The sequence below is a fragment of the Ambystoma mexicanum genome, chromosome 9, assembly GCF_040938575.1.
Source record: "Ambystoma mexicanum isolate Mex_15411 chromosome 9, UKY_AmexF1_1, whole genome shotgun sequence".
NCBI lineage: Eukaryota > Metazoa > Chordata > Amphibia > Caudata > Ambystomatidae > Ambystoma > Ambystoma mexicanum.
In genome coordinates, this window is record NC_090931.1 from 796,405,911 (window position 1) to 796,423,420 (window position 17,510).

The window sequence follows — 17,510 nt, forward strand, 5'->3', positions numbered from 1 at the left end:
GGAAAGGGCTTCACCGGACGACAGCAATGAGGAGCAGAAGTTCTTCAGGGGGTCACCAGCGATTCCTCGGTCCAGCCTCGTGTTCGCAGGATACTTGGCTCCTGTATCCCTGGGTTCGTAAGAACTCAGGAGATCGACATGGTAGTGGTGTTTCCAGCTCCCTCTTATCCACGGTTCCCTTCGCGCCAAAACGGAGGGGAGCCAATGGGAGATCCGCTCATCAACACACATACCATACGTGGACCAATCACGGACCACAGTGGTCCCAGGCATTCACACCACCCTAGACTCTCTGGCACCCAGGATGTGTATTGGGACCAGACAGCCCAGCCCACATCCTGGGGGCACTCAAACGACATGTAGAAGCCCGCGAAAGCAACCGTGTTTCGCGGGAAACTACATGCCCAAATAAGGAAGGCCCCGGGTCGCCTGACCCGGGGGAAGGTAAAGGGAGCAAGACGGACAGTGGACGAGACAAAGGAGCCTCGTGGTCCGGCCATTTTGGGTAGCCGGGCCACCCTTTGGTGTTCGCGGCAAAAAGGTGCTCAGAACGGCAAAAGGAGCTCAAAATAAACCAAATGATCGCTGCCACCAGCCCAGTCCCTGAATGACTTGCACCGATCCAAAAACCATCCTATAAGAGTGTCTAGGGTCTGTAGAAGGCTAGAGACCCAAGAGAGCTGTAACTTAGCTTACAGTGCCCTCTTGTGTCGTGTTGCACTAAAATGGCGACACGATAAAAGAAACTACGGGAAACAGCGTTCCCCGGTACTGACTGTCTTAAGGGCATGTCAGTTTCCCCGTAAGAAAGGAGCGAAAGCCCAGAGGAGTACAGCAGAAGGCTGCACTTCTCTGGCAAAGTCAAGAAAACAGGTTGAAAACAATAGCAAAAAGTTTAGGGGTTGCCACATGGAAGGAAAGTTCCCTACAATAACGAAATCTTTCCTAACACTCGCCCCTCCCAGACTATGGACAGGGGGAACTAATCCACCCCTGGATGAGTCTCTTGTTCAGGTCGGTAAAACATTCTGGACAACCCATCAGCATTGCTATGTTGGACACCTGGCCTATGCTCAATAGTGAAGTCGAAGCCTTGTAGACTTATGGACCACCTAAGCAACTTTGGATTCTCCCCCTTCATGTTCATTAGCCACTTTAACGGCTTATGGTCAGTCTGCACAGTGAAGTGGGTCCCATAGAGGTAGGGCCGCAGCTTCCTTAGGGCCCACACAACAGAGAAACATTCTTTCTCTACCGTGGACCATCTGAGCTCTCTGTCCTTAAGCTGGCGACTAATAAAACCGATAGGGTGTTCCTTACCCTTCTCATCTACTTGTGATAGTACAGCTCCTATCCCAGTGTCAGAGGCATCCGTCTGCACGATAAAAGGTCTTTGATAATCAGGGGCCCTGAGCACAGGGGCCTGGCACAAGGAGTCTTTCAAGCCATTGAAGGCCTTCTCACACTCGTCAGTCCAAGTTACCTTCTTGGGTTTCTTCGGAGTTGTGAGGGCAGTCAGAGGAGCAGCTATGGTGCCATAGTCTGCCATAAAATTGCGGTAATAACCCGTGAGTCCTAAGAAGGCTCTCACTTGGGTTTGTGTAGTGGGGGTAGGCCAGTCTTGTACTGCTTGTACTTTACTGGGGAGAGGCTGTATCCTTCCTCCACCTACTTCATGCCCAAGGTAAACCACTGAGCCTTGTCCAATCTGGCATTTACTCGCCTTTATGGTCAAGTGGGCTTTCTGAAGAGCCTGGAGCACAATCCCGAGGTGTTTCACATGGTCTTCCCAGGTGGCACTGAAAACTGCTATATCGTCCAGATATGCAAGACAGAATTCGTCCAACCCATTCAACACATGATTCACAAGCCTCTGGAAAGTGGCAGGTGCATTCTTCAATCCGAACGGCATTACCCGGAATTGGTAAAGCCCGTCGGGAGTTGAAAATGCTGTCTTCTCCTTGGCATGTTCTGCTAAAGCTATTTGCCAATAGCCCGCAGTCAGGTCAAACGTGCTGAGGTACTTGGAGGCACCCAAGGTATCCACCAGCTCGTCAGTTCGAGGCAAGGGGTGAGCGTCTGTCTTGGTGACAGCATTCAGAGCCCTGTAATCCACGCAGAACCTCAATTCAGAGGTGCCTGCCTTTGGAACCAATACCACAGGACTGGACCAAGGACTACTAGAGGGTTCAATCACCCCAAGGTCTAACATCTTGTTGACCTCGGTCTTAATATAAGACCGTACTTTATCCGACATCCTGTATCCCCTACTTTTGGTAGGTACACTGTCTCCTGTGTCAATGTTATGTTTGCACCAAGGTGTCAAACCAGGCGACTGTGAAAACAGGGGGGAAAACTGCCTAAGTAAACTTTTCACCTCAGCCTGCTGATCAGAAGTCAGGTGAGAGGCCACTCGGACACCCTCAACGGAGCTGTCTGAAGGACCGCTTTGGAACAGGTCGGGAAGAGGTTCTGACTCCTCTTCCTCAACGTCTGACGCCAGTAGCAGTGCTGCGATTTCGACTCTTGGGACGAAAGCCTTCAGCCTATTTACGTGGAACACTTTTGGAGCCTGTCCAGGCCTTCCAAGGTCCACTAAATAGTTCACCTCACCCAGGGGCTCCACCACTGTGTAAGGGCCTGACCATTTGTCCTGTAAAGCGCGAGGCCTTATGGGGTTCATGATCAGGACTTGCTGACCAGGTGTAAAGTGAATTAAGGAAGCTTTCTGGTCGTACCAATGTTTCACCAGCGCTTGTCCTGCTTTCAACTTTTCACTAGCCAAGCCCATCAGGAGTACCATCCGTTTTCTGAGCCCTAGCACATAGTCAACTACATTGGTAGTAACAGGGGGAGTGGGCATCTCCCATCCCTCTTTGACGATGGCTAAGGGTCCCCGTACGGGATGACCGAACAGAAGTTCGAAGGGGCTGAAGCCAACACCCTCCTGTGGTACCTCTCTGTAGGCAAACAGCAAGCATGGTAACAGAAGATCCCATTTTCTTCTCTGGGGCTCCTCCAGAGCCCCAATCATGCTCTTTAACGTTCTGTTGAAACGTTCCACCAGACCATTGGTCTGGGGGTGATATGCAGAAGAGAACTTGTAGGTGACCCCACATTCTTTCCACATAGCCTGCATATACTTCGACATAAAGTTGCTGCCACGATCTGACACAACTTCTTTAGGGAAGCCAACCCTAGTAAATATGCCGAGTAAAGCTTTTGCAACTGACTTGGCAGTTACAGTCTTTAATGGGATGGCCTCAGGATACCTGGTTGCATGGTCGACCAGCACCAGGATAAACCTATTGCCTGAGGATGTTTGCGGGTCAAGGGGACCAACGATGTCGATCCCTACCCTTTCAAATGGTACCCCCACAACTGGGAGCGGTACCAACGGAGCTTGGATTGTCGCGCCAACCTTACCAGACAACTGGCAGGAGGCACAACTCCTGCAGTGACTTTCTACTTGCACCCCCATCTTGGGCCAGTAGAAGTGCATAGATAACCTTTGCTTGGTCCTCTTCATTCCAAGGTGACCAGCAAGGGGAACTTCATGCGCCAACTGCAGGAGGAAGGGTCTAACAGCAAGGGGAACCACCAACCTCCTATGGTCTCCTTCTGTAGACTCTGTGGGCTCACTATACAGGAGTCCACCTTCCCAATAAATCCTATGCTTCCCAGGAGGCTCACCCTCAAGCTGGGAGCAGGCCTGTCTCCTTAGGCCTTCCAGAGATGGGCACTCACGTTGGCCCTTACTGAAGTCGTCCCTATCAGGACCTCCTTCAACTAACAAGTCTTTTAGTTCAGGATGGTCGTTGGGGTCGAACACTTCAGGCATCGCCACCTCCTCGTCAGGCTCGGGCGATTGACCAACTCCCTCCACCGCAGTGGTAGGCGAGTTCGGGGGAATATTCTCTTTCCCCCGTCGGGACTTGTTGACTCCTTTCGCCTTGGGTTTCCCCTTCGGCTGGGGCGGCGTATTGGACTTGGCCAATGCTGCCCGTGCTTGAGACCGTGTGTAGGGTCTTTCGGCAGTGTCTCCTACGAGCCCTAGAGCTCTGAGATCATTGCCCAACAAGACCTTTCCCGGGACGTTTCTCTGAATGCTCACTGGAATCCTAACTGCTGTACCATTTAAAGTTAGATTAACAGGGATCACGGGAAACATACGGAGGGGGCCGTCAGCCAACTTAGTGGGCATCAGAGTAGCTCTGGCAACTTCCTCTGAGTCTACCAAGGTAGAATCCACTACAGTTCGACTGCACCCACTATCCCTAAGAGCTGGAGTATCCACTCCATTGATCAGCACACTGTCTTTAAAGTAGTGCTTGGTATTATCCGGAATCCTAGCATACGCCTCTGCGACTTTAGGCTCCCAGGAACCCAGGGACACTAAAACTACCTCAGCCTCTATTCCGCTGGGAAATGAGTCTGAGGAGAAGGATGCTCCTGTAATCTCTTCTTCCTCGTAGGAGGAGAAGGCCAGATTAGCGGAGTGGACCCCCAAAGGTCTAACCTTACAACGGGGATCCCCCTTCACATGGTCAGTTGCTCCACAAGAAAAACAAGCCCCATTGGGTCTGTTTACGTAGGGAGGCTTATTATAACCAGAGTTCTGTTTCGGAGGCGAACCTCCACTACCCTGTGAGTTCTCGGATGGCTTACCCTTATTTTTCTTTTTGTGGCCCTTATGGGAAGATGATTTAGCAGATTCCCCACCCTCCATATCTTTGGTCTTTTTCCCTTCCTCCTGCTTACCAGGATGAGTTTTGTCCTTATGGGACACTCGATGTGACACCCATAAGTCTGCTGCAATGGCCAGCTTCTTAGGATCTATCTCCTTCGAATCGGCCAAATGCTGCTTAAGCTCCGGGGAAGAAGAAGCAAAAATGTGTTCCAGCATGACCAGATTGATCATGCCTTCGAAGGTAGAAACCTTATAACCTTCAACCCAGCCAGTTAAGTTTTTTAGGGACTCAGCTACATACGACACCCAAGTACCACCTTCCTTTTTCTTATACTCTCTAAACCTTTTCAAATATTGGGTCGGAGTCTTCCCAAACTTTAAAATGAGAGTCTGCTTCAACATTGCAAAATCAGCGCGCTCAGCCTTCGACATTTCCATAATGGCACTGCAACCAGAATGGGGCAGTCTGCTGAGTAACCATGCAATCTTATCCGCATTATCAACCTCTTGAACCTCGCATGCATACTCAAACGCATTTAACCAGTCCATAATGTCATTTCGTTCCTCATACACACTGAGCAGATCTTTTGGAAACCGTGGATGAGAGGAAGCCCCAGAACCATGTCCAGGACCCTTGGACCCATTTGCGAACTGAAGCTTGGCCAGTTCCAACTGGTGATCCCTGTCTTTTTGTTTTTCTGCCTGGTCGATTTTCAGTTTGGCTATGCTGAATTCAAGCTCCTGCTGCCTAAACCGCAGCTCTTGCTTCTTGAATTCAAGCATAGCCTCCCCATCAACACTGGCAGAGGAAACGTTAGACATTACATCCTCCCTGTCCTCGTGGTCGTGATGGATCAGTGCAGCGGCAGAACCGTCGGTTCTGCCAGTGAGAGCAGCCCCACCACCTTCTGCACTGTCCTCGGAAGTTATAGCGTCAAGCTGCGCTTCTTGCCACGCCACGATTCTCTGGATCATTTCTAATTTAGTGCCTTGAGAGGAAACCCCTCTCTCCGCACACATCTTCTTCAATGTTTCAGATTTCGAAGCATTTAAGGTTAATAAAGTATTCGTTTCCATACTGTCGATAGGACTATGGCCTTTTTAACGTTATATTCAATACTTTACTGCGTGTCCTGGTTGGAATAACCTGAAAACGCCTTAGCTCGTGCGCAACACTGGATACCTTCAGTCGTATCCCACCGCTGTACACCAATTTGTTAAGACGGATTTCTGAACTCTGTCCTGGTGGCGCAGAGGTTCAGAAGGCCAACCTAATTACTTGGAACAGGGTAACCTCTGGACAAGCCAGACCAATCAAGGTAGCGATCGCGGCGGTCAAGACTAGGTCTCAAGAGGGGTGAGGGTGACTGAAAGCCCACAGTGAGCACACAAAGCAAGAGCGCTTACAAACTACTCCAAACAGTTGTTTATATCAAAAATAGATACACATTTATTATAAGGCCTTGAAACTAATAACTACAGTAAAAGCAGCAATATACAACGATATTAAACCAACACATACACTATCCACCCAATATATATACAGAATACACAGTTTCACAGCATTAGCAGCACGAAATATGTTATCCACCTGCAGGGGGAGGAAAACAGGCAGTGCGAACCAATGCGAGTGATATGTCCGCCTTCTGAGGCCCCTAACTGGATGGTAGTCCAATCCCTACGAAGAGTGGAGCCTAGCGCTCAAAAGTACCTGCACACGCCGGTGCCAATGGGCAGAAGGTGAAGCTCTTCGGAGGACGTTGAACAGCTCTGTAGGGAGCTCTAATGAAGGAGAACACGGTCCGCGACTCTAGCGCAGCCTCCACTGTGAGGCAGAAGCAGGGCGCGAGTACGGACAAGGGGTGCTGTATTTACAGCGGGGAAAAGCAAGAGGCACTGCAGGAGGGCGACCAGATCCTAGCTAATCTACTCACCGGTCCCCGAAGCAAGCAGGCCCGAGCTCCTCCTCGATAGATGCAGCTTCTGGCAGGTTCTGAAGAGCAGGGAACGTCTCGTCGTCGTGCAGAGTAAAAAGACGTCCCGATCGAAGAAACAAGCACAGTTTTTGTCGCCACAGCAGGGCAACGGAACGGCCGGGTGTATTCAAGCCAAACGAGCACTGCTCACCTCTAGCTTAGGACTGCTAAGCAAACGAAGCGTGTGAGCATGCCCCGGACTCAGAATACCACCCAACCTGTCGGCGATTACAGAGCAGGCCTCCTTAGTAAGCTGGTCAGTCAACTGGATGGCCCAGAGACACTTCCGAAGGCTTACAGCAGGAGTTGATGAAGGTGCCGGGAATAGCTGGTCCTGCTATTCCAATAGGTCGAAGCGCCAGTACAGGCCTTCTTGTTCGATCTTAGGTGGAAAGGGCTTCACCGGACGACAGCAATGAGGAGCAGAAGTTCTTCAGGGGGTCACCAGCGATTCCTCGGTCCAGCCTCGTGTTCGCAGGATACTTGGCTCCTGTATCCCTGGGTTCGTAAGAACTCAGGAGATCGACATGGTAGTGGTGTTTCCAGCTCCCTCTTATCCACGGTTCCCTTCGCGCCAAAACGGAGGGGAGCCAATGGGAGATCCGCTCATCAACACACATACCATACGTGGACCAATCACGGACCACAGTGGTCCCAGGCATTCACACCACCCTAGACTCTCTGGCACCCAGGATGTGTATTGGGACCAGACAGCCCAGCCCACATCCTGGGGGCACTCAAACGACATGTAGAAGCCCGCGAAAGCAACCGTGTTTCGCGGGAAACTACATGCCCAAATAAGGAAGGCCCCGGGTCGCCTGACCCGGGGGAAGGTAAAGGGAGCAAGACGGACAGTGGACGAGACAAAGGAGCCTCGTGGTCCGGCCATTTTGGGTAGCCGGGCCACCCTTTTGTGTTCGCGGCAAAAAGGTGCTCAGAACGGCAAAAGGAGCTCAAAATAAACCAAATGATCGCTGCCACCAGCCCAGTCCCTGAATGACTTGCACCGATCCAAAAACCATCCTATAAGAGTGTCTAGGGTCTGTAGAAGGCTAGAGACCCAAGAGAGCTGTAACTTAGCTTACAGTGCCCTCTTGTGTCGTGTTGCACTAAAATGGCGACACGATAAAAGAAACTACGGGAAACAGCGTTCCCCGGTACTGACTGTCTTAAGGGCATGTCAGTTTCCCCGTAAGAAAGGAGCGAAAGCCCAGAGGAGTACAGCAGAAGGCTGCACTTCTCTGGCAAAGTCAAGAAAACAGGTTGAAAACAATAGCAAAAAGTTTAGGGGTTGCCACATGGAAGGAAAGTTCCCTACAATAACGAAATCTTTCCTAACAGAGGTCCACCCAGAAAGAAGCACCTTGAATTGATATTGCTTGTCCCTTATGAGGAACTTCAGGAACTTCCCTTGCTTCTGTTGGCACATGGAAATAAGCCTCCTGTAGGTCCATCGACACCAATGTCACCGTCCTGAATTTGTCTTTATTTAGGAACTTGTTCAAAGTCCTGAGGTCCAGAATGGGATGGAGACCTCCCTTCTTAGGCACCAGGAAATACCGGGAATACCAACCCGATCCTCTCTTTTCGGGAGGAACCTCTTCCATGGCACCCTTCAACAACAGGGCTTAGAGTTCTTCCTGGAGCTCCTGGCCCAGTTGGATTGATGGTAATGGGGTCTGTCCGGATGTTTTCTTAAAAGGGCAGACAATAACCCCACCAAACAAGCTGCAGAGCCCAGGCATCACAGGTAATCTCCTACCACTGGGGCCAATGATCTGCCCACCATCCACCAAACGGTAAATTGTCAGAGGAAATCAAAGCGGCTTAGAGCGCGGTGCTGCCACTGCCGCTTCTGCTGATTGCTGGCCTCTGGAATGCATCTGCTGCTTCCAGGAGAAGCAAAACACTTCTGCCCCTGACTGGCATGTGGGAGCTGCGCTTTCCTGCCATAAGGCATATAGCACCTGTAGCCTCTGCCTCTAGAGGCAAAGCTGAAGGCAGGTTTGGCCGGCTGCGCAGCTAGGCCGAGCGATTTTGTGGCTAATTTTGACTTCTTAAACTTTTCCAAAGAGTCATCAGCCTTCTGGCCAAAGAGAAACTCTCCCTCGAAAGGCGTGTCCAGTAGCCTATCCTGGACATTTGGGGAAAAACCAGAGGTTTTGAGATAGGCTTGCCTCCTCAAGACTACCACCGCCCCCACTGAATGGCCAACACAGTCGGCCACATCCAGGCCTGTTTGCAACAACTGCTTGCCCGCCTCTTTCCCATCTTCCACCAGCCACGTAAACCCATCCCGCATTTCACCTTTGGGGATGTATTGTGCTGCCTGCGTCGCAGCTTTCCATTAGCTAAAGGCATATTTTGTGAATCCACAGGCTACTTTGGTTGCTTTTAAAGCCATGCTGCCATAGGTAAAGACTTTCTTGGCCATATCGGCCAACCTTTTGCCTTCTCTATCTGGAGGCAGATTAGAAGTGGAGGCTGCAGGCCTGGTGGAGATTGTGGCTACCTGCACAACAAACCCTTCCGGAGAAGGGTGAGGAGCCAGAAAAGACTGGTTTCCTCTTGCCGGTCTGTACTTCCCCATAAAGTTAGAGTTGACCCGGGGAAGGGAGCAGCGATGCTGCCACAAGGAGGCTAGGGATCAGCAATTTCTGGATTAAGTGGCATGTTATGCTCAGTCACAGGACACTCATCTAATATGTCTGTCAGTTCGTAGCCATGGGTAGGCAATGACGCTGACTTCAGACTTAGGGTATCTACGACCCTTTCCACTAGGCCTCTGAATTTAGCATGGGTGTGGGTGTAGGGCTGAGACGTGGCTGGCTGCTGGCATCTTGGAGCCCTTGGGCCAGAGCCAGGCGGTCTGCCTGGTCGTCAAAAAAAAAAAAATTAAAAAAAACTACTCCTCCTGCCCCTGTATACATGCCATTGATGTCCCCCTGGTCATCACCCTGGCCGGTGCCGAAATTCAATGCCATGGATTTGAAGAATCCGGACCTGGAGAGAGGGGCGAAGGATCCGTCGCCGATAATCCGCACCAAGGGTTTCTCCTTCGATGTCGAAGGAATGGCCGTCAGTGTCCATTGGTGCTTGGGTACCATTGTGATGACTGGAACGTCAGCTTCTCGACACTCTCGAGAAGGACCACGCGTCAATGATTTCTGCACCTTTTCTGGCATCAAGCCCGAAGGCTTCTCCGACGCCGATGGTGTAGACAGTTTGGCATGCGTGGGGCCGGCAGTGCCGAGCGACGCTTTCGCCGCCGAGGCTTGCTGTTCATGGGGTGTGCCGCACCTGCAGCAGTCTGTGTTTTAAACATTTCTAGCATCTCTTTTTTTTCAAATGTTCCCACTCCTCGAGTGGTTGGCCCAGCTGAGGGCTTACCTTTTTCTAAAGATGAGCTGGACTCCTGTCAATGGTGGTTGTGCCTCTTTTTCTTACGCGATGAAGACAAGGAAGAATGGCTCCTCTAGTGTGACCACTTTTTGGCCTTCCAACAGTGTTTTTCCTTCTCTTATTCGTGTGTGTGGGCCCTTCCATCTCAGCCTTGGAGGACTGAATGAGTGACTGCGCCAGAGATTTCACTGACGGACAGCCTGCTCACAAATGGATTTTGAGTGCATCTTGGTGCACAATGCATATCCCTCCCTGTCGTGATCTGTACACAGACACCAGAGACAAATGTTGTGCGGGTCGGTCACCAACATTTTGGAATGGCAGTTGGTGCACCTTTTAAAGCCCGAAATCTGGGGAGCAGACATTTGCGGTCCAGGTTTTATGAAAAAATGTAGTCAAAACGTAGAGTCGAAGACTCAATGTTGTGTTTCTCAATAACACAAAAGAACACCTTTCAAAAGTTTAGAGCTGAAACACAGCTAGAAAAAGAAGCAGGTAACTGGGAATAGTACTCTGGATCTACTTAGGATTGTCATGCCCACTATATAAACAAGAGAAGACTTCCTGAGCCAATGGCATGTGAGTGCAATAGGTGGCCTGTAGGCAAAGCCTATGTTTGAGAACACTTAGTTTGGTGTGGGCTCTGATGAGACTGAACTTAAAGACGAGTGCTCAGACAATCAATTCAGTGGTCAAACTATTTCACAACAGACTGCCGGTCCCACGAAATCGGTCTCTTAAGGTTCACATCATATTATGGTTTACAGATTAATGTAAGACAACAAGCAGTGTTTCCTTTTCTTTCACCACCTGATGCTTCTAAACATTCAAAGATACAGTTTATGGATTGTTGGGCCCACTGTTACTGCCAATATGTACACAAATCTCCCAAGAATGCAATATGATGAATTTGGAAGTAATTGCTTTACTACATTAACCTATGTTCTCATATTTTATAATGTTTCCCTTTGAATAACTATGATTTATATTGTGTATTGGATTATGTGGCAAGACCTGAAGCGGGCATTACGCTTCCCTTTCTTTATTTATTTATTTATTTTTTAATTTCGTTTTTATTAATTTTAAAGTAGGGGTTTCAACATTCAATTACAGACATTTTCAACAAAAAGTTGTATGAAAGGAAATATAAAAAACATTGCATATAACATTTGGTATCGTTGTGAAGCTTGGAATTTTCTCAGCAGCATTCTCAAAAGCTGTCTACCCCCTGCGGCCCCCCCTCTCTTTCCCTCATAATACCAACAGGAGGGTTAATACAATTCAACTTTCCACATCGGGATCATTATTAGAACCACAAAGCAGAGGAACATAATAATACTTTTTTGGATCCGATGTAGCAGACATTATCAACTGTTTTATAGGATGTCTATGGGCCTCATTACGACCCTGGCAGAACGAGAATAACGGCGCCGTAAAAGGTGACGGCGCCGTTCAACCCGTTCTGCCACATTACGAGGTCCCCTCGTGGGACACGTTAAGCACGCCTGGGAAAACCAGGCGTGCTTACCGGGTCCCGCGAGGGGAAGAGGGAGCAAACAACGGGCCATCTCGTTATGGCCCGTTGTTTGCTCCCTCTCCCATTCCCATTCAGCCCTATGGGGGATGAAATGGGAATGAGGAAGGACCGTGTCCGGGTCCTTGAGGGAGGAATTACCGGGCCATCCGAACTCGGAATGGCCCGGTAAGTCCTCATTCCGAGGACCCGGACACGGATGCGATTTCGGCAGCAGCCATGCCGCCAATAGCGGCATGGCTACCGGCCGAACTCGTAATGAGGGCCTATGACTTTTATAATGTTTCGCACACATTCTACTGAATGATGTATTTAGCCCGAAATTCCGACCATTCATTCTCAACTGAGGTGCGGTCCCCATGAAGGGCTGCAGTCAGGTTGTCCATTCTATAAATGTTTCGGGCGACACCTATCCACTCTGTTTCGGTAGGGAGCATAGCCCTCTTCCACACCATAGTGAGACAAGCTCTTGCGGCCATCAGTAGGCCTTGTATCATTTTGGGTGCTTTAATGGTTGTCTCTTCTGTTTCGATCAGGCCAAATAGAATCAACAATGGTTGTTTCTCCATTTCTTCATCATCTAACGCTTTAATCCAACTGAGAACTTCTGACCAGTAAGCGTGGACCGTCCCACATCCCCACCACATATGCCAATAGTCGGCTTTCTTTCCACAACCCCTCCAGCAGTATGGGCTTACCCCTTGATACATTTTAGCTAATCTAAGTGGGTCGTATTGCCATCTGTATATTAGCTTGATGGCATGCAGCTTGTATTGGCAGGATATGGATGATTCGCTGTTCTCCTACATATTTGTAACCATAGTTTCTGCGAGATGCGTTTACCCATATCTGCTTCCCATTTGCTCTTCAGCATGAGGGATGGTGTGATGGAAACCTCAATCAGCGCCGAGTACATTGCGCTTATTAGGCCTTTAGAGCTCGTACAGGTATCAAGAATTCTTTCAAACGGGGTGAGGTCCCTTTGTAGTTGGCTCTTCCATATCGCCCTTGTCATAACCCCCTTGAGTCTCAAGTATAAGAACACTGAGAGTGGGCCTATACCGAGTGCCTCTTGTAGCTCCTGAATGGTGATAAAGGTATTATTCCTCCACAGCTGCCCAGCTCTTTCTAGTCCCTCCTGATACCAGTCCTCAAAGCTTCCGGGGTTTGGGATCGCGTCTCGGATTCCCGGCGCCCACAGGTGTCCCAGGGGGGAGGGCCAAGTCGTAATTTCCTCCATTTTCTTACCAGGTTTCCACAGTGCCCATATTGTTCCAATGATGGGGTGAGTTTTAATGCTATTCCATAATTGGGGCCCTGGGACCCAAAGCCATTCACCTAGAATGAATGGGCGAAGATGGTAATTGTCTAAGGCTATCCATTGCGGGTCCGACTGTTGCCTGACGTGCGGAATTAATACACGCAATTGGGTCGCTCTGTAATATGTTTCTATGTCTGGGAGGTCTACCCCTGCATTGTCTTTTCGTAGTTGGAGCAAGGATCCGGGGACTCTGGGCTTTTGATTTTGCCATAGGAAGGTTAAGAGGGACTTCCTAGTGTCAGTGAAGCATTATTTGGGCATTGTAATGGGCAGCATTTGAAACAAATAGAGTATTTTGGGCAGTATCGTCATTTTTATAGCGTTTAGACAGCCATACCAGGAGACGGTGAGTCTGGACCACCTTTCGATATCTTTCTGGAGGGTAAGTGATATCAGGGGGAAATTAGCTTTATATAAAGAGCCTAATTCTTGGGTAACGTTAATGCCCAGATATCTGAGTGTGGAGAGGCTGACCTTCACCCCTAGCGGAGCAAATCATTCCACTTCGGAGTCCTTGATTTTATCATTTGGGAGGAGGATCGATTTTCCTGTATTAATTTTGAAGCCGGCTAATTCACCATATTCTCTTTCTTTACTTTTAACTCTTCAGCAACAAATAATAACGTGTACAGAGGAAAATGAATGTTAGACTACTCAAAAGCACAAGGATTTGGACAGTAGCAGTGTTTTCCTTTGATGCTGAAGATTTGAAAGTAACGAAAGTTAAGCATAAGTCTCAGTCTGTTACTTTCACAGCAGTGGGGCACAGAAGCATCCTACATTTAAACTACCATTGACTCAAGCCTGTTCCCAGGAGAGCGTTTTTTGGGTAGGGCTAGCACTCTATATAAACTGGGATGTCTTGTTAGTTTTATGGGAGTTTGAAGGCAAGAAGGAATGTTGGGGATAGCTGGAGATGCAACAAGGAGGTGGGTGAAGAGCAGGATGAAGGAGAATGGTTGCCTAGGAGGCAGAAGTGAAGAACAAGAAGGTGGTGAAGAGAGCAAGAAGGAGGTGAGGAGGAATATCAGGAGGGGTGAGGAGGAGGAGATGTATCAGACAAAGTGGTAAGTGTTGGAGAAGAATATAGAGGATGCTATTGGGGGAAATATTAAGGGAGTATTCAAGGAGGAGAGAACGAGTAAATGTAAAGAGGCGGAGAAAGAAATTGGGAGAGGAGAAGAGTAGCAGACTGTAGGCAAATGCTTCAGGCTTGTAGAGACATAGCAGGCACACCCTAATGTTAAGAGGTGTGAGTGGAGACGAGTAGAAGTAAGAACACATCACAAGGCGTCATGTAGGAGGAAGCGAGAGAGAGGGGGGGTTAAGTCATGAGGTGCAGGATAGATCCTCTGAGGTACAAGACTGTAAGAATGTCGTGACTTGTCAAGGAGATAGGTCAGCATGTCGTTTTGAGAGCTAGAGTAGGGACGCCAAGACAGGGGGCAAAAAAAGACAACCGACCCAACCTGTACAAAACCTCCGAGTGGCTCACTCCTTGGTGGAAGCTCTGGAGCTCACTTCCCTCACACTCAACCGTACCCTCTTCCACACTCCAGGCATAACATGCAGGCACACACAGGGCCCAAGATCCAGATGAAGGAGTCGTCCAGGAGTAGAGGACAAGAGGCATAGAGTTTGAATCTTCAGACTGAAGAGCCAAGAAAGAAGTGTGGGGCCACTTTAACCATCAAGACTGAGGGTGACTGAAAAGGGAGAATATATCCCAGGAAAGGATCCCTAGACTGATATGTATAAAATCCAGAGACTTTTGTAGAGGCCATAGACTTTCTGTTGAACTCAGAGACTTTGTTGAACACATTTATGGTATGGAGAAGTCATCCTGAATCTTGGTTACGGAGTATGCACTCAAGAGTGACAATACATTACCAAAGTAAGATGTATGTGGGAAGCGTCTACGGAATGTGGGGATTGGTGGGAAGGGCATTGGTTTATTTTAGGCAGACTTTGTTACTCATCTTGATACACCTTTTACTTCATCTCCCTATGTGTTGATCTTGCTTGACTTCCTGAGAGTCCCCACGATCCACTGGTTCAATGCACACCTGAACATATCAGCTAGAACCCTCTCTATTGAATTCATGAGTGCACGTGGTTGTCAAGTCACCCCGTGGCATTGAAGTATGACAAACGCCCTGCAGTGATACTTATCGGGTTTGCATTTTAAGCAGGTTAACTCCAATATGTATTCTGAGTAAATGCAATTGGAGGTTCAGGTCAACTTCTAGCCAATAGCTTTCTTTAAGCATAGGTGATGTCGGTCTCTTTTGATGTGACACTCGCGTTTTAAAACACTTTTTCCTCTTTTCGATCACTTAGACCATTAATGTTCCATGTACAGATGCAATATTGATTTAGTTCACTTTTCCTTCCTACCTATTCGGTCCCTTTTATTTGGTTACATTTCAATTTGCTTAGGATGTACAGAAGAGTTCTGTCCAATGTAATGGCTATATAGAACCTGCAATCTTGAACTCATATACACGATTCCTTCTTTTGTATTCTTTCTGCTCTGTCCTAACCAAATGCCTTGTGCCCTCCCCCCAACCCTTCATTTCAGTTCGCCTTTTCTGAGATGACTGGCCATCCGTACAGGGCTCCACCTTCTGATGGCGATGTTGTGTTAGCGCCTGCTCACAGATCTTTAAGGGAGATTGTTTTTTTATTACTTATTTTGTCCTTTTTCAAGCAGGCTTCAGGTTAGTCATTCATTTTTATTTGGTGATCCATAGGGCTTTCTCATGTCTCTTGCAGCTGCCTCCACTTCTTGTCCATTTTGGTATGCTTTATCTCATTTTGAGAGTGTTCTTATTTTAGTAAAGCACCCACCTCGGCAGTTTTTCTGCACCACTCGAGTACTAGAAAGAAAGAGGAGTTTTAACCATGCAGAATGTTGTAAATATACTGTAAATCTGTCTGGGTGCATAAATAGTGCCCGGTGAAAAGGAATACATTTAGACGTTGCTGCTTTTCCTGTATCTAAGAGTCATTACCCTGACTGTGCTGCAGTATGGTTTTCGATCTAGAGGAACTTTTTTCTTTCTTTTTCTCTAACCTCCCTATTTCACTTTCATAGACCAATAAATGCAGTGGTTAACAGATACTCCTCTGAAAAGTTAAATGTAGATTGGTTGGAGAAAAATATTGTTTGTTAGGAAGGTATACCAACCCTAGAGGCTATGACAATGACCGTTCTTTGTGACAAGTACATTATGGAGCCTCCGGGGAGTTGGAAGGTTCCTCTCTGGTACTACAATGAACCCCTTTCCTGGTGACCTCTTCCACTGGAGGAGTCATGTTTTTCATATCCATTTTAGATCTAATGCAATTAGTCGTTTTTACTCAATTTCAACTGAGATCTTGCCAGAGCTTTCACTATGTGCATACTAGCTATACTATTCTGTAAAGCTGCAACCACACTTTCTTGACCCCAAGGAACATTCCTACATGCACAGACACAAATTCCATGTGACATCACAAGCAACTCTAATCTCATTTCCATCATTCTTGACACAACTTAGTGTGTAACAAAAAGGTACATATTTACTATTGCCTCCTCCTGTTGCAGACGTAGCTTATAAAAAAGAAAGACAATTCTAGGAGACAAGCAATGTGATATGCATAAGCTGCGAAAATGGTAGTCTCTGAACTTACGGGCACCAAAAGTCCAAGTAGTCAGTTCTTTGGATGCTGATACAACCGCAGGCAGGACAGACTAGATGAGCCTCAGTAGAATATTCTGTCATACACGTAATGCTATATTACAACTAAAGACCATGGGGAAGATCTGCAAGGGAGAAGAAACCCACTCTGACACTATTCCCTACTGGTTAATGTTCAACCTCCTGTATGACATCACTATTTAGCCTTGTCTCAAAAACATCATGGGGCAGAGACACCCCAGGAATTAACACTACTGCAAACCAACAGGATGAGAAAGGGAATGAGGCAACTCTGCAAACTATTGCCTTTCAATAAGACTGTTCACAACTAATACCTCTTTTCTGCCTTTTGTCATGCCCAGTGGGTGACCTGATGAGTCATTCAAGCCATAACCAGCATAGCAGCACTGTAAGTGTAAATACATGTGTACAATGTATTGTATCCTCGTTTCAATATTTTACTTTGTTATGCTATGTTGAGTTGACTTCTACCGTCCATATAAGAAGGCTTCTTCCTAGGCAAAGTACCAATCACGAGAGGGTTGGGTAGGAGTGGGGTGGGAATAGGAACTTGGGAAGGAAGGAGCTGGGGAAGAGGAAGCACGGGAAGCGTAGGGTGAAAAGGGAAAAAGCGAAAATGGCCACACCAGGCCACTCACCATGGCCAAGAGACCCTCGTCTGCAAGCTGCATTTTGCGCCTGCTCTCACAGGTCTTCCTCTGGCACAGAGTGTTTGCAAGACTGCGCAAAGTTGGTATCCTAGGCGAAGCAACATTCACGGGAGGGGTGGGCGGGAGAGGGGCAGGAATAGGGACTTGGGAGGAAGCTGGGGAAGAGGAAGGGCAGGGTGAAAAAGGCAAAAGAAAGGGAAAAAGCAAAAATGGCCACACCAGGCCGCTCACCC

General features: G+C 48.3%; 1 protein-coding gene across 3 annotated transcripts in view; it reads right to left on the minus strand.

The window, feature by feature from the left end:
- The window catches only part of MAP3K13 (mitogen-activated protein kinase kinase kinase 13), a 635,805-nt gene that overhangs the window by 18,888 nt on the left and 599,407 nt on the right, over positions 1-17,510 (minus strand). The window lies entirely within an intron of this gene.